At 43.1% G+C, this 27,038-nt stretch overlaps 1 protein-coding gene across 4 annotated transcripts in view; it reads right to left on the reverse strand.

The window, feature by feature from the left end:
* Col14a1 (collagen type XIV alpha 1 chain) overlaps positions 1–11,388 on the reverse strand; it is a 216,034-nt gene extending 204,646 nt beyond the window's left edge. For 2 of the 4 annotated variants that reach the window (XM_021650061.2, XM_021650060.2), the window contains exon 1: positions 11,160–11,388. The gene's annotated coding sequence lies outside the window, so the exon portion shown is untranslated. The remainder of the gene's footprint in view (positions 1–11,159) is intronic. The other 2 variants (XM_060389409.1, XM_021650062.2) reach the window with 1 other exon arrangement.
* Between the last annotated feature and the right edge of the window lie 15,650 nt (positions 11,389–27,038).

Genomic DNA, 27,038 nt, shown 5'->3' on the forward strand with positions numbered 1-27,038 from the left:
CAGGGTCACTTGGATCTGAGTCTGGCCTAACCTAGGGACTGTCTTCCCATTTTAGAGCCATAGACCTCCTCTTGCTTTTCTGGCTTCTTCCAAAAGTCACTCCTCCAGGGTCATTCTCCTATTCCAGAGCCTTACAAATGGATGCCTTTTCATCAGGGAACTGAAAACAAGGCAGGAGGCTTTCTGATTGCAACAGTCTTGGGGAAGCTTTAGGGTACACATCATCTCCTACAGTTCCAGGGAAGAGATGGGCTGTGGTGCTAATATTGGGCTTCTTACCCCCATTGAAAAGGCCACTGGTGGAGGCAACTGCTTCCTGCTCACATCCCACAGTGAATGAATACATTGGTGATCCCACAAAGGGCGTCATTTTGTTGCATGCATGCTGCAAAGCAGCTTCTCTTCGGGTTGCGCAATACACAAAAGGAGATCCAGGAGTTGGTTTCAGCTTGCACCTCCACTTGGGAGCTAGCCCTTTGCTACTCATTGCTTTATCCAAATTCCTATAACGGTGACTTAGCATCCAAGATTTTGAAGACTAAACCAGCTCCCCATGAGGCCAGACTTGGGCAATGAGTCATCTCCCAGATCCCAGATCCTGTCCCTCTGTGTGAGCCCCCTGCACAGAGAGCTCTGGTGCCAGAATTTAGTCCTGGACTGAATTTGTGCTGCCCATCGGTGCACTGGCTTACGACAGAACCTCTTTCAACTGCTGCCAATCAGGCATTCCCTGTCCAAAATGTCTTTCCTTGCAGGGCTACTTCATTGCACTAGCTTAGTATTGTTTTTACACTAAGTCCAACTTGTGCTGTTCAGTTTTCAAGCTATGTCAGCAACCAAGATTGACCTAGAGTTTCCTTAAGTAATCTTGGTGCTAAGATTACTCTTGCTTCATAAGAAAATCTAGAAAGTGTCCTAATAGCATCTGTGTCTTGTCCAATGACACTGGTTCCCTGCTTGATGAGGATTCGTGCATAATTTTTTTTTCCTTTTCTCTTTTTCTGTTGTTTTATATCCACTTAAATTTTCTACTTCGTAGCTCTGGATCTTTCCCCATACTTTTTATCTTCATATGTGTATTTTCATATTTGGAGGTACACTGTTGCATTATCTTAGCTCCAGATGTTTCCTTTTCACTTATAAACACAAAATCAGTATGTTTCCCCCCAAAAAAAAATAGATAAGTTAAGGACTTGTCCAATTTACAACATTTGAGAACAAGGTTCTGCTAAATTGTCAAGTTTATTGCTTGTTTTTCAGCTTAGTTCTACACGACTCGTTAATAGTTGATTTCTGTTTTAACTTTTGTTTGACAGTAAGATGTTCTTTTGTGGTTCTTTTGTTGTTTTGTTTAATTGTTCATTAAGACATTATTCCTTCTTTCTCACTAAACATGTTTTGATGGCGTCACATGATATTTCATTTCCTTTCTAACCCAAGAGTTACTTCAGTGACTGCAGTAAGACATGGATCTCCCTGCTGTGGTACTGCATGCCTTCAGTCCCAGCACTGAGGAAGCAGAGGGTGGAGAAATGGATGTTCAAGGCTCACCTCTGTTTCAGAGCAGGTTTGAGGGTAGTCTGAACTATATTTAGTCTTTGTCTTCAAAATTAACAATAAACCACAATCCTATAAACTGTCAAAATAACATAACTCACCCACACTTCAGCCTCAGTATTCTGGTTTTATGTCATAATCATACAGTGTATCTGGAAGAATATATAATTATTCTCCTTGTGCAAGTTATTCATGAGAGGTCAGAGAAGAAGCGGACTGTTCAGTGGTATTATCTACATAGCATTTGAGCTTGAATTAATCTATCACAGGGTAGCAAATTAATCCAAAGGGATTGAGCAGCCCTTATGTGCAAGGACTTGAGACTATTCCAGCAGGCGGTCCCAGTCTCCTCAAATTAATACGTCCGTCAATCAGCAAATCATCCATGGAGCTGCCCAGCACAAACACAGAAAAAAATAGCCACACACTCTCTTTCTCAAATGAAGTATCCATTCTAAGAATTCCTTCCCCAAACATGGTAACCCTAGGTTTCAAGTAAAAAAAGGCAAGGTAACCGACCACATCTACCTAATAGATTCCTTACTGCCAGGCTGTGTGCATCAGACCATGCACAGCAGACCCATCAGACACATCCAGACCCAGAACGAGCCGGTTGTCTTCTTTATCAACGCATTACAGTTCCTGTGTCCAGGTGTTGCATGACAATAATTACCATGTAGCACTGGAAGTGAGTACATTTCAAATACTTTAGCTAATTAAGTACCACTTAGCAGCTTGCGGGTAACTGGTTTTATTTATTAGAGGGGAAATAAACCTTGCATGTAGAGCCTATCTTTAAATTCTTTTGTTGTTTACTTTAAATGAGGGTGAGCAATGACATATTGGGAACAGTAGAATCTTAATTTTCCCAAGATTTTCTGCCAAGTCACCAAACTTTTGGACAGAGTAGAGACAAGAAAAGTCTCAATTTCTATTTAAGTGCCATGAGATATTTTAAAATTTACCCAAAAAAATGTCAAAGCCTCATTCATTGAAACTTTGCCCAAGAGTCTGAATAAACAAGTAATTCTGATTTGATTTTTTTCCCTTCTTTTTTCTTAAAAACACCATGTCAAAATGGCTACTTAATTCTGAAATCAGAAAGTACAAATCAGCCTTGGAGAGAGTTAATAATGTACAGCATGAGTGTGGTCAAAACATTGCCATAACCTCATAAACAGCCGTAAACCATCCCTATCAGTAATAATTAAGCCTGCTTCAAGTATGTGTATTTGTTTTATCAAATCTCATTTGTGTTGTTAGGTTTAATAAGGCACAAAGGCCCAAGTGAAGCCATTAACCAGTGCTTCCAGGCACTCAAAGAATTCTCAGTTTAGCATACAGCCGGTTTTATCAAAAGCTCTTTAAATATTTATTCAATAGGTATATTGCTTGCCAAAACTTACACATGTACACAACCAAATCTTGCAGAGTATTCCCACTAATCACTGTTTGATTTACAAACTAAAATCTACAAACTTAAGCAGAATTGTTCTTAGCTGCCTGGTATACACAATGCCGGTGACCTAGGCTCTGAGAGAGACGGTTATTTATGGCACCAGAGTTATCATTCTCACACTTATTGAGAGTCCTGCTATGTAACCAAAGCAGAGTACTTGGTGCTAAGGAGGTATAAAACTTCACATCTGTGTTCCTCCTAGGGAGCTCACTTACAATTCCATTAAAAAGCAAAACTGCCAGCTAAATACAAAGCTAAAAGAAGCATGAAACAGGACGGAATGGTGTTCAAGGCAGTGCTGTGTCAGCCCTTCCCTGTTTATTTGCCAGTGATGTATGTAAGATGATGTCTGTCTCGGTGAAGGTTGTGATAGGGTGGAATTTTATTCATCTGTAAAGAAAAAGGAAATCATGACATTTGCAGAAAATAGATGGGAGTGGAAAATACTCTGTTAAGCAAGGCATCTTGGACCCAGAAAGACAAATACTGTATAATTACATGCAAAGACTAGATTTAAATTTTTATATGTTTGTGTAGAGGATGGAATATTAATAACACTCACAGAACCAGAGATAGGGAAACCAGAAATGGGAAAAGGTATCTTAAGGGTAGATAAAAGGTAAAAAAAAAAAAAAAAGAGGGTAACATAATAAGGCAGAAGGAGGATGCTAGAGAAGAAGGGAACAAGCAGGAATATAGGGGTGTGAGGAAAGCTATGAAAAAAGTATGCAAATGCCACACTAAAAAACATTACCTTGTCCTCTAATTTTTAAAAAGTAAGTTAACAAGAAAGATGATCACCATAATACACAGCGCTCAAAGATTTCTAATTTTGGCCCCTGGGCAACAGGTTAATGGAAAGGAAACAGAAATGGTGATAAGCAGTGACTTTGCTACCTAGGTAAATGCTACAGTAGGAAGGGGAAGAACAAAGAACCTTCTATCTCGCTCATATTAAGCGTGTAAGACTGACTTGGCAGAAAGGTTTAAGCTGAAGATCCAGATAATTACAAAGGCAGCCATTGCTCACTTGTGTGAACTACTTGAGACAGTTCTAAACACATTCCTATCCATTTCTATCACTCGCCAGAGAGCACTCTGCACAGGTGAAAACAATCAGCTTTCTGGTGATGTGGGCCACCTCACCGGAGAGCCATTCACAGGCTTCTTAAGAAAAAGCGGCTTTGAGTTGTCACGGGCAAGTCTGTGCAAAGGCTCGTTGAAGGACGGAGATATCTGAGTATGTTTTAGGCCCAGAGAACTAAGAATAAGAGGCATGTAACAGATGTCTTTATCATATTTAAAGAGCTTTCATGCAGAAGATAAAGCTGGATTCTCTGGTGCACCTTCTAAAAACAGAAGGTTTGAACTGATGAGTATTTAAAGTCCAGGATTGAGAATAGTTTACTTCCCTCTGTCAGAAGATTAGGGCCACAAGAAATGTTTCCAACTCGGGTGTATGATAAAATTGTATTAAGGTGTCCTCCTCAACACTGCCTTTCCAATATTTTCTGTTCTTGGTTTTCTGGTTTTTGTCACAGCTCCTTTGTTGTTTATTTGTTTGTTGTTTTTGGTTTTGTTGTTGTTGTTTGTTTGTTTGTTTAAGACAGGGACCCCAAGCTGAGGAGATGGCTTGCTGGGAAAAGTAGTTGGCAAGTGTAAGAACCAAAGTTCCAGCAATCGCATAAGACCTACGTGAGTTTAAAATTGGCCTTTAATCCCATCTTGCAGAGAAGAAAAGACAGTGGAACTCCAAAGTAAGCTGAACAGCTTGAGCGGCCAAGTCAGCAATGTTCAAGTGAGAGGTCCTACTTCAATGTGCAAGGTAGAGAGTGATCAAGCAAATGCCTAAAGTCAACCTCAGGCTTACACACACACACACACACACACACACACACGAATAAAAACAGGCATGTTATACACACATACACATGAAGAAAATACAAATCCTTACATGCCCACAGGCCAACCTGATTTCGGAATCCCTCAGTAAGTCCCTCTGGTTCTAGGTTGTGTTGAATTGACTATTAAAGCTAACCATCACAATGCGGACTCCAAAATGTCAAAGGATTCTCCTTCTTTCTTCGTGAGGGAAGTTTTTCTAAGAAAAAAAAAAAATCTCATCTGGGGCTGAAAACAGTTTTATGGGTGGCACTATCAACCAGGCCCCTAAGGTACATTCCCAGCTAGCTCGGCAGCATTATAAATTCTTTCCCCTTTCTAGATACTGGCACTGGAAGACCTCTGGATGACATTTTAACCCATAACTTAACAAACTCATGTATAATGAGCAGTAAATAAATATTGATTAAGTATCAACGAGTGATCAGGGTTAAGGAATGTCCAGCTCAAAAGTGAGTATGTAGCATGACTTATAATTGGTTTCAGGTAAATAGCACTTGAAAATAGCAAGCACCTACCAGATGTGAGCCTCAGGGCCAGATGGTCCATCTGGTTTTCTTCTCCAATAGCATGTGGCTGCCCAGAGGTGCCACTTTTCACTAATTTCTCCTACGAGGTTAGCAACAGCCCTGTGGACTAGCTACTCCATTGTACGTTAGCTGCTATCAATCAGCCTCAGAATGATGAAAGAGCTACATAGGTCAAGTGCTGGCCACACAAGCATAAGGGTCTGAGTTCCAGCCCCCAGAACCCACAGAAGAAAGCCAAACATGGCACAGGGTTTTAGTCTCAGTGCTGGAGAGGCAGAGACCGGAGGATGCCTGGAACTCACTGGCCAGCCAAACTAGTGAAATTGGTGAGTTCAAGGCAATGAGAGACTTTATCATAAACAAAAATAAAGGTAGATGACTCCTGAGGAACGATATCCAAGGTTGACCTCTGATCTCTAAGCTCATTCATTCCTGAACATATACTCATTCATAGAAATGTGTACACACACTCTCTCACACATGCATACACAAAACACACACACACATATAGCTGTCTAAACACTCAAACTAGATGTGTAAATTTTGAGATAGAAGCCAGAGCCATTCCAGTAACACAGCAAATTAGTGACAGCTACTTGACACAAGAATGTTCCATCATCTGGCTTTTGTCTCCCCTTTCATCCTGCTTCTAAGGACTGACAGAACTCCTCCACCAAAGAAATGGAGCTTATCATAATCAAAACTGATGTCTATCCTCAGCAGAGAGCTAGCTTCACTTCTCACCTTAGACATCTCCATTCTAAAAGGCTCCCTTGGCCCACTGAGAGCCAGATGGCTTTCTCCTGAGGCCTACAGTGCTAACCTTTATTTCCCATGCTATGTGCTTATCATTGAACTGTAGTTGTCAATAGCATTTCTCCTTTCAGAAGTACATTATGCAATACTGTATTTTGAATATTTAGCACAGGGCCAATACATGGCAAGGTCCTGGGCTGGAGAGGAAGACAGACAATCAAATTCATTAAAAAAAAAAAAAACCTCAATTCCGTGTGCTCCTTTCCACAAAAGCAAAGATAGAAAGGCATCCAGGCATCCAGGAGCACATCTTTAATAAAGGGTCTCCTGATTGCCTACATAGACATGTCCCAAGTCAAACCAATGGACTTAGAAGAGGCCGGTCTCCCTCTAGAATAATGTTCACAAGCAACTCATGTAAATTCTGGGTTGAAGGAGTTCTTTCAAACTCCCTAAACATTTAAAGTTAAGGACATCTGCCAGGGTAATTTCAAAGGGCACTAACAGAAAAATACATGACAACTGATTTAGAACCAGGTATGGTGGCTCATGCCTGCAATCCCAGCACATGAGGCTGAGACAAGAGGGCTGCTGTGAGTTTGAGCATGGTAATAGCTACAAAGGCAGGGCCATCTCAGTTACACAGATGCTGAGACTCACAGGCAAACTTTGGGCAGAGCGAAGGGAGTCTTGCAGAAGAGTTGGGAAATAGAAGGACTTGGAGGGGACAGGAGCTCCACAAGAAGACCTTGAGAGCCAACAAATCTGGGAGGCCTGCCTAGACTGATGCACCAATTAAGGGTCATGAATGAAGAGGACCCAGGTTCCCTGCTCAGAGGTAGCCAATAAGCAGCTCAGTCTCCATGTAGGTCTTCTAGTCAGAGGAGTAGGGGCTGTCTCTGACATGAACTCAGTTGCCTGCTCTTCTATCACTTCCCTAGGGCGAGGCATCCTTTCCAGGCCACAGAGGAAGAGGATGCAACAGTACTGAAGAAACTTGATAGTCTGGGGTCAGTTGGTAAGGGAGAAGGGCTCCCCCTTTCTGAGGATGAGGGAACTGGTATAGAAGGGAAGAAGGGGGGAAACGAGGAAGGCTATGATCAGGTTGTAAAACGAATAAGTTAGTTTTTAGAAAAGCTAGACACACACACACACACACAAAGGTGGTAGAAGAGGAAAAAGCCTGATGACAAGAGATCAAACCCACGGTGAAAACAGAGAACTCCAGATAGTGGTCCGCTGACCTTCACATGGGTACAACGGCATATGTACACCCACACGCCCTTACATACACAACACATTTTCAAAAAGAGGGAGACAGGAGGGAAAGAGAGGAGAGATTGTGGGAGCACAACCTTGGCGGAATGCGGGTCTCTAAGCTCTCAATTTGGACTTTTGGCTCTCATGACGCCCCACAGATGTTCCTTTCTAGACACAATTCCCACAAAATAATATAGCTGAAAACGAAAACTATAGAACTTTCTGAGAGGAAAAAGGAAAGAAAAGAAGCAGGAGAAAGAAAAAAAAAAAAAACAAAACACTTGTCAACCAGACTCTGAAGTCAGCCTGGTCCTCAGCAGTCCCTGGATCCATCCTCCCTCTCCTTCAGCTACCAGAGCACATGGGCTCGGCTTACAGCATCCACTCCAGTTCCACACCCACACCCTGCTGCACACACACACCCCAAGCAGAGGAAGTGTCCAGAGTGATGGGTTGAGATCCTCCAGCCTTTTCTCAATCATCTCCCTGTCACTTGCTAGGTTTCTGACCCCAGGGGAAGTGCTGTATTTCCCTAGAGCTCAGTGGCTTTATTCCTAGAAAGGAAATAGTATTTAGGTCCCAAGGTAACTGAAAGATGGTGTGTTTTCTACAGGGAAAAGAATAAATACCTGGAATGTGCCGATACTTCTGCTATAGTTTGGGTTATAAATGTCACCCAAAAGACCAATATACTAAAGGCCTGACCCTCTGGGAGGCGGTTGAAAATATGAGGGGTCTACAGAAAGACTTCCCCAGGGAGCCTCCTCTCCCCTCCTCTCCTTTCCCTCCCTCATTCACAATGTAAATGACTTTGCTCCACTGTCTGCTTCAACGTGCTATACTGTCCTGCCACAGGCCCAGAGCACCAGAGCCAACTCATCATGGACAAGACCTCCCAACTGTGAGCCAAGCACATCTTTTCTCATTATAACGATTTCAAGTATTTTATTTTAGTGACAGAAAGCTGAGTAATACAGCTTCTAGCACACACACACATACACACTGGAGAGAGAGAGAGAGATCATTATTCCCATGAGAAGAGGAAGCAGCCTAAAGGCGAAGTTTAATATATAGAAGAAGAGTAACTGGACCCCTGCCTCTGACTCTTCATTTACTTACAAGGAGTAAAAGAGAATGATTGCTTCCTTGACACCAATAACATCAGCGGCAGATTTCCTGAGACAAAAGTAGAGTTTAGTTGCTTCCCTTTAAACGTGCTTCCCGTCCCCCTCCATGCTGGTCCCTGCCTCCGAGCAATGACCTAGTGTCTCCTGAACTCGTGCTACAATCCCAGATAATGTGTCAGCTCAGTGGTGCTCAAACAGCACAACCCCAGCCATTCGAGAGGACTTAAAGACACTGTCAGTTATACTCTGCAGGCCAGGAAAACAGCGGTCATTTGGCTGAGTTTTATTGAAAGTGACTGTGGAGCTGAAGTCACATCTCTGCAAAGGATGTCAACTACAACCAGGCCAAAAGAAAAAAAAAAGGGGGGGGGTCGTTGCATTTTAGTAGGTGACAGTGGGAAGTAGGATCTAAAGGGAATGTGCCCTGTGGTGGCTTCCCAGACTTGCACTTTAGTCACTCCAGTCTGCCCAGCCTATCCTGGAGGCCAGCCCTGGATGGTTCTGAAAAGCATGGAAAGCTAGAGAGTGCTCTGAAATCTTCAGCTGGACTGTTAGAGCACCAGGATCAGGGCCAAGGAGCTCCTCCCATCCATCCTGAAGCCTGGGAGCCATCCAAAACTACTCCAGGAACACTGACAGGTTCCAAGGAATCCTGCCCAGAGAATTAATTATGAAGAGGCCTCACGAGGGTGGCTCCTGTCCTTTCCAAGGGACCTGTAGGAGGTCAGGGCTGCAAAGGAGGTTCAGGATTGCCCTGGTTCAGGGCTCCTCAGGCAGAAGGGGGAGTGTTCAGTGTTTATTAAAAAAAAATTAAAAAAAAGAATTATTAACATATATTTCAATATAATAGACATGTAACACACTGCTTATGTATGAACTGTATGATCTGATATGTTTTGATGTATATATACAAGTCTATGAAGTCATCATTAAAATCAAGATACTGAACTTTACATTCAAGCACTGTAAATCATCTTGAAAGTTTCACATCCTTCTTAATAAGCTCTGTTATGTACCAGTTATCTCTGTAAATAAACATGTTCCCCTCCCAAAGCAAATAAATAAATAAATAAATAAATAAATAAATAAAAGACTAAAAAGATACCCTATGTACCATGGATAAGATCTAAAGATATCTTAGTAGGTGGAAAGCTCATCACAAAGGGCCATATAATATATATAGTTAATTTATATGAAATCCATGGAGACTGGGTGATGGACCAGAAAGAATTGAGAAGTTACTGTCCATAGATGTAGGTTTTCTTTTGGAAATACTGAAAACATTCTGTTTCTTTCCAAAATTAAAAAAAAAAAGTGTGTAGTGTGTGTGTGTTTATGTGTGTATGTACAGGTGTCTATGGAGACCAGAAGAGGCTGTCAGATCCCCTGGAGCTGGAGTTCAGGTTTGCAGGTTCCTGTGAACTGTCAGATGTTTCTGCTGAGAGTCAAACTCAGACCCTCTCTAGAGGACAAGTGGGTGCTTTTAACCACTGAGCCTCGTCTCCAGGCACCTAAAATAATTCTTAATTTGTGATGTTGACTGCACATTCTAAATATACTCAAAGGCTTTGAGTTATACACTCTAAATGTGTGCATTGTATCCTGGACCTAGCTCTCCGGGTTCCTACCCAGCACCCAAGAGCTCAGCACCAAGTCTGCATAATAACCCCAAACCATAGCCCGGGGGAACCAAGGCTACTCTAATGAGTCACAGGAAGGTTTCTCCTGATGGAGACCTAAGATGCCCAGCTCCTGCCCGTGTACACTGTATGATAAAGCCCAACTTCTGCAAATGTCTCGGGTGCCCAGAAGAAAAATGCAAGGAGGCTTAAGGCAGGAAGGAGTTCACAAAACAAATGGAAGAAATTTAAGCAACATCTTAGCCTGGTGGTTCTTCTCAAAGCAGCAACCCCGAGCCTTGCAGCACTCTCCTGTCTGTGAGCGTTGCCTGGCAGCTCCCCTTTCCGAGTAGAGCCTGGCCCACAGCTGCCAGAATGTGCAGCCGTGCAATGAATGCCTGGGTGAGTTGGCTCCGTGGGCTGGTCTCCCAATCCACCGCCAAACAGAATCTACACAGCGTTGTGCTCTGTGCATGCACATTGCTTCCAAACAGATCCCTAAGCCTTTACCAAATGAACGTGCTGGAGGCGCCACTGTAGAACAACCACAATGCGCCTAGTTTCTGCCCATCTCCCCAACCCCCGCGCGTCCACCTCACACAGACACCGTGGTGGAAATCCCCAGAGAGAAACAGAGTGCTGTCCGCACATCAGCGCCTGCAGTCTCTCTCTCTCTCTCTCTCTCTCTCTCTCTCTCTCTCTCTCTCTCTCTCTCTCTCTCTCTCTCTCTCTCTCTCTCTCCCTCCCTCCCTATGGTCCCCCAGAGAGGCATCTATCTGGGTGCACGATCTCACCCCTAAGGTCCTCCGGCCATCCCGCGGGCACACGTGCAATGGACATTCCTGGAAACCTCATTCCTCTGCAGGTGGCTCACTCTCTCTGAGGTTCTGTCTTCACCTATAAACTATACAAAGCCTAGCGGAAGAACAGGAGAAAAAGACGAACTGACCTGTACAGGGCAACGATCCAGCCCAGGTTGGGGACTTCTTGGCGCCTAGAGAAGGTTCGCCGCCAGTTGGTCCTTAGAGGACCACTGCCCTGGCTCGCTTCCCTCAGAGCACCCTTTCTTAATTAGCTTCTCTTTCCTGCCGCTCACTGTGTCCTCTCCCTGTCCCTCTCCCGACGCCTCCTCCCCTACAGAGCTCCCCCTCGCCTCCCACCCAGGATCAGATAAGAGGAAAGCAAACGCTGCGCGAGCCAATTATAAAGCCAAAGGTGGCGGCGGGGGCGGGAGGTGGGGAGACAGACCCCCACTTTCCCTCCTCCTCTCCAGCATCCCCGCCCCACTCCAGTTGCCGAGGAGCCAGCCCCACGCCTCCCAAGTTCCCCCCACAAGCCCTGGCAGCCGACCCAGGTGCGCGTGGCAGCCTGGTGCAGAGCGCCTATGGCCACCCGCCTGGTCCCTGCTAATCAGTGGCCTGTGCCTCCAGATCTTAATTAACCAGTGCCCCGGGTCACTTTGGGAGATCTCCCGCACTCCTGGTTTCATTCCAGGCTCCATCCCGAAAGATTAGTCTTGCTTCCTACGGGAGAGGGAGACCTACTTGCCCTTGCTAATCAAGTCCTACGGACCAGCACAGCAAGGTCGCCACGGGAAGAATTTTATATTCAGGGGAATCAACTGGAAGAACACCTCAGTGAAAGGTTTGTTGGTCGGGAAAGCAAAATATGGACAGTTTTGTGCGATCGGACCTGCGGGTTTCCTTTTCCCAAACTCAGAGATTATGGTCAGTAGGTTTGAGCTGATCCCAGAGAGCCATCCTCTCCCAGAACCCTAGGGGCCTAGTCCGTGCAGGCCACACCCTTTGAGAAGAAGTCCTGCCCTGGGAGGAGAACAAGAGGCGCTCCAGAACTCTGGATGGTTGGGGACCTGGGCCTGAGTTCTCGCCCCCTGGGCGCTCTTTTAAAAGTCAACTTCCTACTTTTGTGTCAAAAGCCCAGATGTCCAACTTCACACTAGAAGAGAAAAAGATCAAAACGAGTGTGACTTCATCACTTTCAAGAGCAAGCTTTAGAGAAAAGTAAGAGGCAATCTCATTAGGTTCTCGAACCGGCCTCTAAAATGCCCTTCTGGGAGCACAGGCGGGGATGCTCCAATGTCTACGTGGTTTCCTAGACCTTCCAAACTTCCAAGCTGCAGTTCGTTCTGTAGGCCTCTCTGCTCAGTTTCTGAGTTTCACCTTGGAGTGACTACAGCCTGATCCCAGATTGGTATCAGAACTGGCGAGGCTGCTGCTGCTGCGCGAACTTGCTTCTGCGCTTCATTGAACGCAATTCTCCGGGGTCCCCCAGCAGCCTTCCCTTTCTGCAGACCGGCGGCGCCAAGCCCAGCACGCGGGACTGCCGGGCTGAGAGCGCCACCTGACGTCTTCTTGGGCACCTGGAAACAGGCCTGTCTGACAAACGCCTGAATTTAAGAAGTGCTGTTCCTTGGTTATCTAGTCTTTCCAACGCCTTACTCCTCAAATGTCTATTAGGATCCCATTTTAATAATGTACCAGGGTTCCCGTGACCGCTGTAAACCTCCTTCTAACTCCCCTGGGGGAGGTAGTTACCAGTTGGCACAGGGTTGGAGGGAAGATACGGGCGGAATAGTGTATTATTTAATTATGAAACATGGAGGATGAAAGACTCTCTGATGATTATAAAATAAGAAATACATCTCTAAGTATGCACAACAGTTGTTTAATTAGACTTTCAACATAAAGAGCTAGTCAGAGGATTCCTCCGATCGGGTGCCAGCTGATCATTTGGACTCCCAGAACCCACATAAAACCAGGCAAAGCTGTTGGCTCAGACCTACAACCCCAGTAGTTAAGAGAGCTTTGACAGGCGGACCCCGGGGCCTCTCTGGCCAACCACTCTAGCCTTAATGTCGAGATTCAGGTTCAGTAAGAGACTCAGTCTCAAAACATAAGGTGGAGAAGTGATTGAAGAAGACACCTGACCTCAAGCTGTGGCCTACGGGCGCACGCACACGCACGCACGCGCGCTCACACTTTGGTTTGTATTCATTTAATAGCCCAAACAAAATGTTACTTTTTTATTCTAATCAACTTTCCTTCATCTCTTTAATTCCAGATATATCTGTTTTCCTGGGAATGTCATTATTTCATTTCACTGTGTATATGGACCACATTTTCTATAGGTTCGTCTGCTGGTGAATATTAACTGTTTGCTCATTTGTTTTTTATCTCATTGCATACTCACTCTAAAGCTAAAAGAAACAATATCGTTGCACGCGATGTTCCTCCAACATCCAAAGGAGTTCAGCAATGCAACTTAGTGCACATTGAGATACTAAAATGTTCCCATGTGGTTGCTGTCTCACTTCCGCTCCGCAGCCCTAAAGGGCCTCTCCGCCATCTTTCTGGAACCATGATCATGACCTCCCTTTGACCCAGCAACTGAGCTGGGGGCTCAAGATGCCACCTCACCTTGCTGAGCTTCAGGCCTCTGTTCTGATTAAATTGCCTCTGTGCTACTGGTTGTTCGCTGTCTTGAATAGCAGCCTTACCCAGTTCTCCCGAGCACTTGTTCCTCCCTTTCTGGAGATCCTGTCTCCGCCGTGAGCAGCCCTCCGTATGCCAGATTTGATTTCTCTTCCTGCTAATGGGAGAACTCCAAACAAGGCTGCTTTCAGTTGAGCAATCCTGAGGAACACAGGGGTAGAAGAAAACTTGCCCAGGTTCACCCGGAGTCATCAGAAAGTCAACACTAGACTTTAACTGTTTTAACTCCTGGGTCTGAGCTTCTATTATTGTGATGGGCTGACACCTTCCAAATAATGTGTGATACCTTCCATGTTTTTACAGGGTTTTGCTTTACACAAAGCATTCAAGTTTCAGGTCATTATCCTGCTTTAGTACATTAACTCTGCAAGATTCAAATCTCTCCAGAGGTTCAACTGATGCTGACTCATTCTGTCCTGTGGCACTACAGTCCTCTTCTTACAATCGCCATTCATACTCTTGAACAAGCGAACATCTTTTCAACTCCGTAGCTCAGATCAAAGTCATGACATTAATAGCAGCCAAGCTTTTCATGTGTGACAGCATGCTGTCAGGGCGTGCACGTTACATAAAAGGTTCTATTCATAGCACAATTGTGCTAGAGCAGGCCTGCAATTATGCATGGGCCAACCCCCCCTTCACTTTCCAGTGAATTAGCTACCCTGTTCAAATCCCCCCCCCAAAATAGCAAATATTGCAAGGCCATTGTCATATAACAAGAAGCCAAGACTCTCTGCAATCATAATATTATCACAAGAAGATTCCTTACTCAGAGCCTTTAATTGTAACCATGCTCTAAGTGCCATGCTCATTTGGCTTATTTTTGTCTATTTAGTCATTATTTTACTAAAATAATTCAGGATTATTGGAGATGTTGCTCAGTTGGTAGAGTGCTTACTTAGCATGGGCAAAGACCTAGGCCGAATCCCCAGCATCAAATAGCTTGGGCAAGCTGGAACATGTGTAATCCAAGCCCTTGTGAGACAGAGACAGGAATATAGGTTCAAAGTTATTCTTGGCTACACAGCAAGTTTGAGGTCAGTCTGGCCAGTCTGACTCCAAATGAGAATTTCAATTTTTAAAGTCAGTAATGCTGAAAATGTGTAAAGTGTAAATGATGCTATCTTGTTCTACTGAAATGATATCTTTTACTCTTCCATTTCACCTAACATTTTCAAATCTCTAGATTTCTAAATAACATACTGTGTTGACTTTTTTTTTTCTTTTTGTCAATTTGGCACAAGCTAGAGTCATTTTGGAAGAGGGAGCCTCAATTGAGAAAATGTCTCTACCGGATTGGCCTATAGGCAAGCATAAAGGGCATTTTCTTGATCAATGATTGATAAGGACATGTAAGCCAAAATTAACCCTTTGCTCACCAAGTTTTTTCCCCCTGAATATTAGATTTGTCATTTTTTAAAGGTAGAAGACAGATAATATCATAAAGTGTGTCAACAGAGGTCAACAGCGACTCAATGCATTGCTCATAGTAGGGCCTCACAAAAGCTTGCCAGCTTCCCTTTATTTTAACAGGAACCAAGAGAGAGAGTTTCAGTTGGATGAGGAGGTCAGCTTGCTTTGTCATTTTCTATAAGCCCTCCATTATAAGCCTCCTTCAAGGACGCAGATGTGGCCACACCAGCTCTGGCATAGAGCCTCACAAAGTCTTTGCCATGTTAATCTGAATAAATTTTGACAGTTGTGCCCCGTGTGGTTGTCATTGGGTATCAGGCTTTTTCATTCATTTAGCTTGAATGAAGAGTAAATCCAGGGATCAGAGACAGACAGAAGCTACTGTTGTCTGGAATGGTCTGGGGAAGCACATAGCAGAGGGCAGGGAACCTGGCCAAGCAAAGAAAACCACAGAGATGCATCTCCTTGAAATGAGGAAGCAGTACCAAGGGCTGTGTTGCACCAGAAGAGTAGATGTGACCAACCCGTATGGTCCTGGAAGGAGTCAAGAGAAAAGGTCAGAGCAGTAGCTGGCTCTGCTCACCTCCAGTTTTATAGCTAGCAGCACATAGTAGAGAGAGGTCTTGGGACTTTGTTTGTGTAGGAAGGTGAGCGCTCAGCAGAACAACATGGTCAGCTCTCAGGAAACCCTCTCAAACTTTCAGATCAGATATTCTCGTGTGCTCCCTTGTGGAAACCTTACTTCTCAGAGCAATAATGAGAGTATTTTCATGTGATGTCTTATGTGCTTTAGGAAATAAGCGGTCACAAATGATCTTCCCCATAAACATGTGCCTATAGGAAGAGCACAGAGTATTCTCCACTTGGGGGCAGGAAAAAAAATGGAAGCACAAACAAACTAAATTGGGTGTGGTGATGAATTCCTGTATCCCAGTGACATGTGAGGCAGGGGTGGAGAGGATCACAAATTTGAGACCATCCTGAATAACATGGTGAAACCTCATCTTAAAAATTAAATATAATTTAAAGGAGAAAATGTTGTTTTGTAACCATATGGTAGATTCCCAGGAAGTAAGACCTCAACAATTATATGGTCAACTCTCTAGATCAGTAATCTGATTGGTTCTGCAAGGAAAACAAACATTTCACTTAGAACTTAGAGGCAGACCCAGGTCTTTCAAGGGGTGGATACATTCCTTCCCCTGAAGCAGCTTGTCCAGGGACCCAGCCCTAAACTAAGGAAGAAATGCCTACAAACCTCCCAGGAAACAACCTTGCCAAGTCTGATCCGTCAACACGTGAGATAATGAAATAATTTATGGCAGCGTGTGATGATGGAATTGAAAAAGATTGGAAAAATCTTTCTGCACGGATCAAAAAATGCATTTTTAACCAAGAGAGTTCAAGTCAGTGATTGAAGGGGGGCACCTGAAGCAAAGCCACTTAGCTACTGGGTCCAACTAAGAACCATTAGCAACGCAACAGGAACTTCCAGTAAATCATTCTGTTGCCACACGTGGGGATTTTAGCAAACCTAAATCTGAAGGAAGATGGTTTGTGTGTTTACAAGACTGAACTGCACAATTAAAATGGCTGCTGGTCATCACCACTGCAGGTTATCTGAACAAAAAAAAAAAAAAAAAGATTGGCTTGGATGACCTTACACATTCTTTCCTTTTTATTTTTCAAATACAAATTGATGATGTATGCAAATAGAATTTCCCTGGAGTCTCAGATGTATTCTGTTTTCCCAAACTTCGTTGCCTGACAGCAGCTACCTCTACACACAGTTAATCTGGCTAAATTGTTCCCCACCACTATTCCTACAATCTACCCAGGAAAGGGTCTGTTACACCCTCAAATCTACATTTTCACAGTAAATTTAAGCTCCCTTATTGATTCTCGAAAAACCCATCGACAAGACAAATTCTTAAAAAGCTGTAAAATTATTTTTCATCTGGAATTAAATTCCTTATAAGGAAGTAGTGAAAGCTGGGTGCAGTGATGTGTGCCTGTAATCCAGCACTCAGGGAGGCAGAGGCTGGCAGAACTGTGAGTTTGAGGCCAGCCTAGTTTATAAAGTGAGTCCAGGACAGTCAGGGCTATACAGAGAAATCTTGTCTTGGAAAAAAAGAAAAGGAAGTAGTGACTGAGAGCCTGGTATTTCAGCAGGGGACAGTAATAGGATCATCCTCTGCAGAGTATTAGGGACGTTATCAATTCTATTTCCTGCCTCCAGGCAAGACGCCATCTAAGCCATTTCAGCTCCTCAGACTATCCCCAAGATTCTGGAAGGATCCCAGGAGAGCCACAGCCTTTCCTTACATTCACAGCCTCTTTACCAGGGAAAGCTTTTCATTTCCAGAAATCAAGTAGCTCTACAGAATACTAAGTCTCCACCCATATGACTTTTTCCAGACACCAAGGCAAACTAATGGGGTTTTAAATGCACAAAAAGTGTGTTTTTAAATCCTTTTTTTTAAGTTTTATTTATTATTTATACAGTGTTCTGACTGCACACCAGAAGAGGGCACCAGATCTCACGATAGATGCTTGAGAGCCACCATGTGGTTGCTGGAACTAAGGACATTTTGGGAAGAACAACCGGCGCTCTTAACCTTTGAGCCATCTCTCCAGCCCCCAAAAGTGGGTTTTGTTTCAAAGCTGGTAAATTATTAAGAAAAAAATACTATTGAGAATCACCATTTCTGTTAAGTATTAAAATGTTTTGTTTCTAATATACATCTCAATAGATTTTAATATCTTACCCAATAATATGTTTATTATGGAAAATTATAAAGGAGAAATAAAAGAATTACATGGAATTCAGCCCCTTAGGCAGACACTAGTAGTCTTACATAAAGTAATTTCCTCTGCATTTAAGGAGCTCAAAATATTTTATAATGATGAGCTCACACTTCAACAATTTTATGACTTTTTATCACCGGTGACTATTAAGGTATCATTATCTATTTATAAATAGATGTCTATACCATAATTTAAATTGAGCATACATCAATTGTACAATATGATAATTCTCATTATGACAGTTTCAAATACATAACATACTTTATATGTTTTTTTTTTCTAATTTAAAATATATTTTAACAAATTAATTTTGCTGTTATGTTTTACTTTTTGAAACAGGTTCTCAGAGGCTGGGGATATGGGAGCAGTATGCTTGCCTAGCATGCACAAGGTTCTGGATTTAATATCGAAAAATGAAAGAAAGACGGGAAAGAAAGAAGGAAGAAGGGAGGGAAGGGGTAGGGAGGGAGGAAAAATGAGGAATGGGAATGAAAGGAAAACAGAGATTCTTGTTTAGTCCAGGCTGGCCTTGTTGAACTGGCTATATAGCTGATGCTCGCCTTGAATTCCTGATCTTCAGACTTCCTTGTCCTGGTGAGCTCAAGGCTTGAGTTCAACCTCCATATGGAAAAAAGGAAGATGAGAGAAAGCCAGCAGAAACAAAAGAAGCAGACAACAGTGTTAAACTTGCAAAGACTGCACAGTAAGATTAGTGAGCACATGAACTGAGATAAAAAGTCTGGTCTTCAGCTCTCCTTGTCCTTGGTTTGTACTACCATGCCAAGCATTGATATGTATTAGACTTCGATGTAACCAGAGTAGGATAGCCTGAGTATTCCTAACAACTATTCCACAAAAAACAACCCAAAACCTGTAAATAGATTTAAGTGAAAGATCTCAACATACCCTGGAAATTGGCGTTTGTTTGACAGCCTTTCAAGTTCAAGGCTAAGGACCCCACCCAACGAATTTCAGGAGACCTCCACTGAGAGCTGGCCACCTGTGAGGTTCCACCCGCCAGGGCCTGATAAGGCCATTCTGAACACACAATAAAGAAGGAAAATGAGTGCCGAGAGATCTTTTTCCTGGTAGATTTATAACCATAAGAGCTTGGGGTAATGGCTCAGTCAATAACATACAAGCATGAGGACCAGAGTATAATCTTTAGAGCCCACATGAAAAAAGTTGGCCACAGCACACATCTTTAATCCAGCACTCAGGAGGCAGAGGCAGGAGGATCTCTGTGAGTTCAAGGTCAGTCTGGTCTACAGAGTGGACAGCTACACAAAGAACTCTGTCTTAAAACAAAAACAAACACAAAAATATTGGTAGAGCCCCATATGTGTGTCTGGAGTCCTAATACTAAAGAAGTGAAGACAGGAGAATTTACTGATTTGAATTCAATAAAGAAATACTATCTCAAAAAATAAGGTAAAGAGCTAAACTTTGGGCAGAGTGCAGGGGGTCTTACAGAAGAGTAGGGGGAATAAAGAGGGTCAGGAGCTCCACAAGGAGACTAACAAAGCCAACAAATCTGGGCCCAGGGGGTCCTGCAGAGACTGATGCACCAACCAAGGACCATGCAAGGAGAGGACCTGACTCCCCTGTTCAGATGTAACCCATAGACAGCTCAGTCTCTCCATGTGGGTTCCCTAGTAAGGGGACCAGAGGCTGCCTCTGACATGGACTTTGTTGCCAGCTCATTGATCACTTCCTCCTGGCAGGGTAACCTTGCCAGGCCACAGAGGAAGAGGATGCAGGCAGTCCTAATGAGACTTGATAGGCTGGGGTCAGATGGTAGGAAAGAAGGGATCCCCCCTCCTGTGGACTAGGGGAGGGGGATAGGAGAGAAGAGAGAGGGAGGGTGGGACCAGAAGGAGACCAGGAAGGGGGCTACAATCGAGATGTAAAGTGAATAAATTATTTTTAAAAATTAAAAACAAGGTGAAGAGAAATAAAGAAGGCTCCTGATGGTTGTCTGTAGCCTCCACATGTCTGTGCACACATATGCATGCCTACCAGACTATATATGATACACTCAAATGCATATTCATAAAGAGTTATGTTAAACTGGTCTCTGCCTGATGGTGACCCTCAACACCTAGCAGGAGTAAACTTAGCCTTTCTGAAGGAACTTACTTTAAACACTGGCCTCAAAGACTTCAGAAATGTAAAGTATATGACTACATGGTCTAAAAGAATCAGATACCGTATAAGGGGACAAAAGATCACAAACAATAGCCAGCAGGGGGCTGGGCCTGCAGCCCAATGGTAGCATGCTAGTCTAGCGTGCTCAAGGCTAAGTTCAGCTGTCAAATGGGAAAAGAAAGCTGAGAGGAAGCCAGAAGAAATAAAACAAGTAGACAATAGTGATAAATCTGCAAAGACTGCACAGTAAGATTAATGAGCACATAAACTGAAACAAAAATTTAATAAAATAGAAGCAAGGGAAAGTGGTAATAAAAATATTGAAGTAACTTTGGAAGAAAAAAAACAAAACAAAACAAAAAAAGGAGCTTCCCGAAAAGAAGCCGGGAAGGTAGAAGCAAGAAGGCTGGTATTTATGCCCAGCCTGGGCTATAGAGAAAAATGTTCAGGTAGAGGGGCTAGAGAGATGATCTTGCAGAAGACCCAGGTTCAACTCCTGCCATTCTCATAGGAAGTCACAACCATTTATAGTGCCAGTGCCAGGGGACCTCATGCCCCATTCTGGCCTCCAGATGTACTAGGCAGGCATGTGCTACAAAGACATACACACACAGACAAAATAATCAGATACATAAAATAGATGCCATTTTCAAAGGAAAAAATCCTTCATTCACTAAATAAAATGGATGCTAAAACAAACAAAATTAATAATGATGCATATAAACACTATTTTTAAAGTTAAAAAATGGTATAGTTCGGATGAGTGTCTGCCAGGCGTCCATATATAAAGATTTAGACCCAGATGGAAGTCCTAGGAAATGTTGTAGACCTTTCAGAAGTGAGGATCAGAGAGCATCGGATCACTGTGGATATGACTCAGAGGAGACTGTGACCCTCAGTATAAGTCTCTGTGTCTCCTTCATGCCACCACCTCCGTGGTACTGACGTGAGCACTCACCGAAACACACATTTCCATCATGGTATGCCACCATCGCCAGTGTCCAAAAACTATGAGGCTGTACCTCCCTAAACTTAACCTTCAAAACCTTAACTAGGGCAGCTTTTTCCTCTTTGTAAGTAATATCTTGGGTATTTTATTACAGTACTATAAAATCGTTTGATACAGAACGCTAATAGGATATTAAATTAGCATACAAAAAAATCAATATCCTTCATGTGCACCCGATTATAGAAGAGAAAATATCATTTTACTGTAGTAACGAAAAAGATCAGATTCTTAGAAACAAACCACACGAAAACTTTAAATTTTGCGTGAAGGAAATGTTAAAAATAATCCTAGAGAATTTAACTTGTGGCCTTAAACTAACATGCATGTTGCATAGAAGGATGTCAGTTCTCCCTCAGGTAATTTATGTCTTAAGATAATAATAAAAATCACATAAATTTGGTGTGGTGGTGTGTGCGTTTAATCCCAGCACTCTGGAAACAGCGGCAGGCCAATCGCTGTGAGTTCAAGGCCAGCCTGTTCTACTAGTAAGTCTCAAACACAAAAATGAAAACAGACAAACAAAAGTATTTTTTGTTTGTTTGTTTTTTACCTGTGGTAGCACACACTTACAATCCCAGCACTCAAGAAATAGAGGCTTGAGGAATGGGAGTTCAAGGCTAGTACTGACTATCCAGGGAGTTTGACACCAGCCTAGACTACATGAATCTCTGTCTCAAAACAACAACCAAATGAGTAAATACTCAGGGAAACATGGAAAATGAGGGCCATCCAGAGATGGGCATGGTGGTGCATTCAGGGATCTGAGACAGGCTACCCTGAACTATATAGAGTTCTGCCTGTCGGCCTGCCTCTCTGCTTGCCTGCTTATATTCTCTTTCTCTCTTTCTCTCTCTCTTACACACACATGGAGGAGATTAGGAAGATGGATATTTCTGTCAGATACTCAAATGACACGTACAATACTGCCCCTACACTAAACAAACAAAAAAAATTAATTAGTTACAAAAGCAAGGCAAAATAATGATTGAAACTAAACCCCAACCATTTTCTGTGCCACAGACTTCTTGAAGCTGATCTCTTCCTTGAAGCCCTTTTAGAGAGGCCCTGCCTACAAAGTCTATGATGACAGATTCTCACCTTCCACCACGTGGGTTCCAGGAGTTGAACTCTTAGTCAGACTTGGCAGCAATTGCCTTTACCGGCCGAATTATTTTCACAGTTTCTTGCTTAGATTAGTGTCAATTCTGAGTTGGGAAGTAATTTTGAATGTTCTCTTCTCCACACGCAAAAGTTTAAGTTCCAGGAAACAAGAATCTAGTTGCAATAGAGAATTAAAGAAACAACAAATAAAAGTTCCTCCCCATCCTTCAGCTATCTGTTCTGATACTGAGCCAGCTTATTCCCCTGCCATGAAATGACTCTCTCCATATGACCCAGACACCTGCAAGAGGCAGTCTCATTCTATGTTCGGGCAGCAAGCCTGGAAAAATAGAAGATCCTTGCCAAAAAGGAGCTGATAGTGCATTCTTTCAGGATTTAATCATTTTCCATTTCACAGTGACCAGATAATATCCTTGTCTTCTTCCCAAGGGTCTCCATGATTCTGGAGCCCGAAAGAAATGGCATCTTACATACCAACAATATGTCACACTCCAAGTCAAACACTCCAAGTCCCTCGGCTGCATTCCCATTCCCCAAGTATAGAGAGATGAGAAAGGTACCATGATGGCTAGTATGTGAGATGAAACCTGGCTGAGCATGTCAGCAGAGCCCACTCTATCATGGGTGGGAGCAGGTTTAGAGCAGCCAAAATGTGTGTCAGTAACATCTGTAAGCTTTTGGAGGCACAGGCTTCGTCCTGACAGAAAACAAGGTTCTCAGAACTTTCCCAGATCTTCTTTGCCACCAGAGGGCAGCAGGTGAGCAAGCCAGTGTGTCCTAAACTCAGAAGAATCACGGTTTGGCAAGTATCATAGCTGTCTCAGACTGCAAAAATATGGTTTTCCTTCTTTATATTTAAAAGATGTTGTATTGCCACCAAATATTTTGGTGCTTTTACAACTTCTGTAAAACACACACCATTCATGTCATTACTTCATATACTCTCACACAAACTCTAAAATACACTTAAGAAACCATTCCCCACACAATACACACTTTCTCTATAGTTATTTGAAGGAGAATGCCCCCCAAACACACACACACACACACACACACACACACACACACACACAGATCCATATATTTGAAAACTTGGTCCTCAGATGCTGGAACAGTTTGGGAAGAATTAGGAGTGTCACTGGGAGTGGGCTTGAGGTTTCAAAAGCCTCATGCCAATCCTAACTGCTCTGTGTTTCCTGATGGTGGATCAAGATGTGAGCTGTTAGCTGCTGTTCCAGCCACCTACTGCTCTGTCTTAGCTCTGCCATTCTACACTCAGAGCCTCCGGAATGATGAGCCAAACTAAACTCTTTATTGTATGAATCGCCTTGGCTGTGGTGTTTTATCACAGCGATCCAAACCCTGAGACAGCTTCTGTGCACACAAATGTTTGCTAGTCTATCCTCTGTCTGCTTTTTTCACCCCTCTGTGTTTTTAATAGATCAAAACCTACCATCATTTACATAAGTTGCTTCTGGCCTTTTTTTCCCAGAAATTAACTTTGAATTTTTCATGAGTGTGTCAACTGCATAATTATTGTTTTTTTTTTAAACTAGTTTCTTCAACAGCACCCTTAAAAAGGCCAGAGGATTTGCTCTACTTATGCAAAATGTGAGTAAGAACTTCAGTCACACAAAACCTACTTTAAAAAAAATCAAATTGAATTATTTTAAAACTATTTTTATTCTTTGAGAATGTCTTCCAAATACTTTGATCACGTTTGTCCCACTGGATTCCCTAACTTCTCTCAAAACCACCTCCACCTCCTTACACCTTCCCAATGCAGTGTCTTTTTGTTTTGTGTTGTGTTGATAGTCAACATCCCATCAACTCCGGTCTGTGCTGTCCACGTGCTTCTGGGTGTGGGACCACCCACTGGAGCATGGCTCATCAACCTTGAGCCACGCCTTTAAAGAAACCTGACTCTCCTCATCCCAGAAGGCATTGGCATCCACAGCTCCTTGGTTGGGGCTCATGATGCCTTTCTCACTTCGTGCTAGGTTGTCGACTGGCTTGACCTGTGCTGCTCTTGAGCAGGCAACCACAGCTGCTGTGAGTTCATGAATGTAGCAGTAAGACCATGATGACATAGTTTTGCTTCAATCCTCTCTAACCTCTGACTCTTACAATATTGCTTCCCATCTTCCTCAATGGTCCCTGAACCCAGGGGAGGTGATATGTTATGGATGTCCCACTTGTGGCTGAGAAATTAACAGTTATTTGTTGACAAAACCAGCTCTGAGATTTTTGTTCACCATCTTCTGCACAAAGAAACTTCTCTGGTGGAGTCTGAGAGCTGCATTATTCCTGGCTTAAGACTGGTTGGTTCCCTGGGTCTACAGCAAGCTCTTTTCAACATTTTATCATGAAAATTGGTCTTTAACTGATTGTGTAAGACCCAGATTATGTAGCTATTGCAGACATTAATGGCATCTACATCATTAATGTTTGTGGCTCCAGAAAGAAGTGAGGTCAGTAAGAGGTTCATTACACCCAGCTTCCTAACTGTGCCTTTCTACGCCTTGGCAGCCACTGAGAAAAATCAGATCTTTTGTCATTTTTAGTGTCTCAGTATCTGGGCCACATGAAAGGCCAGCTAGATCAGTTGAGGTGCTACCCAGAGGAAAACAGAGGCAATAGATGTGGTATCTGAGAAGGCATGGAAGCTCACTGGAAAAATCTTACTGTGTTTCTCTTAGTTTTTAGTTCATTTAATTCCACGCCATCCTTGTTCCACACATTCCTATGTTTTCAGTATGACAATAAAACGACATCCGTGATGGTTAATTTTGATTGCCAACTTGATACAACCTAGAATCTCTTGGGAAGAGACCCTCAGTGAAGGAGTATCGAGATCAGGTTGGCCTTGAACATGCAGTGGGAGATTGTCTCAAGCACATGAATTAATGTGTGACGCCCTTGACTGAAAGAGGGCAGCATCATTCCCCAGGTTGATAGGAAGGCCCTTGCTTGTAGAGGAGCAGAGAAAAGTAGCTGAACACTGAACATCCATGCCTTCATTTCTCTCTGCTTTTAACTCTATGTGTGATGTGAGTACATACTGGAACCCGGAAGTTGAAGCTAAAATAAACCCATTCTCCCTTAAGCTGCTTCTCATCACCAAGCAAAGAAGTAGACTACTGCTTGTGGTAGTTTGAATGAGAATGGCTCCCGTATGCTCATATATCTGCATGTTTAGTCCCTGGTTAGTAAACTGTTTAGGAAGAATTAGGAAATGTGGCCTTGAAAGTAGGTGTGCCATTGTCCCGTCCAGCGGGAGTTCAACGGGTTCCTAAGGAGGGGCGAAAAGAATGGGATGGGACGGGAGACAGGAAGAATGAGAGCAAGTCTATAATCTGATCCAGCTCTCGTTTATTTGAAATTTTTCAAACAACTTTATAGGGAGAAGGCAGGAAGGGAAAATGTGTCAGCAAAATAGTTTACAAAAGATAACAGGGTGGTATGATGATGATGATGAATACCACAAGAATGTCTACTAAAAGAGATACTGCAAGAATGTCAGCTAAGATATCTCAAAATGTCTAGCCTGACGACAGATGTCTCATAAGTTCTGGAAGCATAAATCTCTCACCCACAACCTTGTTGCAGCTGTCTGTAACTTTCCACTAGCTGGCTTTGACGCCTGGCATGCCATCACTGGCGTTGAGCTGTAAGGTTGGGCCTCGGCTTAGAGGTCAAGCCGAGCCTGTCTGATTCGCCAAGCCTGTCTGATTCCCAAAATGATGATCACAGACTAACTGTCTAAAACTGTAAACAAGCCTTCAATTCAAAGCTTCCTTTTAGAAGTTGCTTGGTCCTGGTGTCTTCTCACAGCAATACAGTAACTAAGACAGAAGGATGTTGCTGTGAAAGGCTGGCCCATGCTGTTTATTTGATAAATATGGATGACTTTGGAACTTTGAACTAGAAATGTCATTGAATGCTTTAAACAAATCTTTTTTTGTTTGGTTGGTTTTGGTTTTTCAGATAGGGTTTCTCTGTGTAGCCTTGGCTGTCCTGGCCTTATTTTGTAGACTAGGCTAGACTTGAACTCACAGAAATCCACCTGCCTCTGCCTCACTGAGTGCTGGGATTATAGGTGTGCACCACTGTGTCCAGCATATGATCTGTTTTTTTGTTTGTTTGTTTGTTTTACTGGGGTTTAAAGTCTTCTGACTTGGGTCTCAGAAGAGACTTTGAACTTTTATAGAGTCTTAAGACTGGAGGACAATGGGGACATTTGAAGCTGGACTGAATGCATTTTGCATTATAATGTGGCTAAATGCCTATACAGGCCAGAAAGCGGAATGTGGTTGCTTCATTGAGAATGGTCCCCATAGGCTTATACGTGTGCTTGCTTAGTTCCCAGTTGGTGGATTATTTCGGAGGGATTAGGAGGTCTCGCCTTGTTTGAGTAGGTGTGGTCTCATTGGAGATGCTGTGTCACTGGGAGTGTGCTTTGGGGTTTCAAAAGCCCATGTCGGCTTGGTGTGTCTCTCTGCCTGGTGCCTGTGGATCAGGCTGTAAAGCACTCCAATGACAGCCCTGTCGACTTTCCATGGTGGTAATCATGGTCGGACCCTCTAAAATTGTAAGCAAGCTCTCAGTTAAATACTTCTTTCCATAAGTTGCCTTGGTCACGGTGTCTTCTCACGGCACCAGAACAATAACTACAACGCTGTTAATATATAATAAATGTGTATTTATGCACATAGATGTATATGTAATTATACATGTCGTGTATTTAATTTTAGTTATTATGAATTATAAAAATTAATAGTGTAAGAATTCATTTAGATTAACACATGTTGCTGTA

The sequence above is a fragment of the Meriones unguiculatus genome, chromosome 8 (genome assembly GCF_030254825.1).
Source record: "Meriones unguiculatus strain TT.TT164.6M chromosome 8, Bangor_MerUng_6.1, whole genome shotgun sequence".
NCBI classification, from domain to species: Eukaryota; Metazoa; Chordata; class Mammalia; order Rodentia; family Muridae; genus Meriones; species Meriones unguiculatus.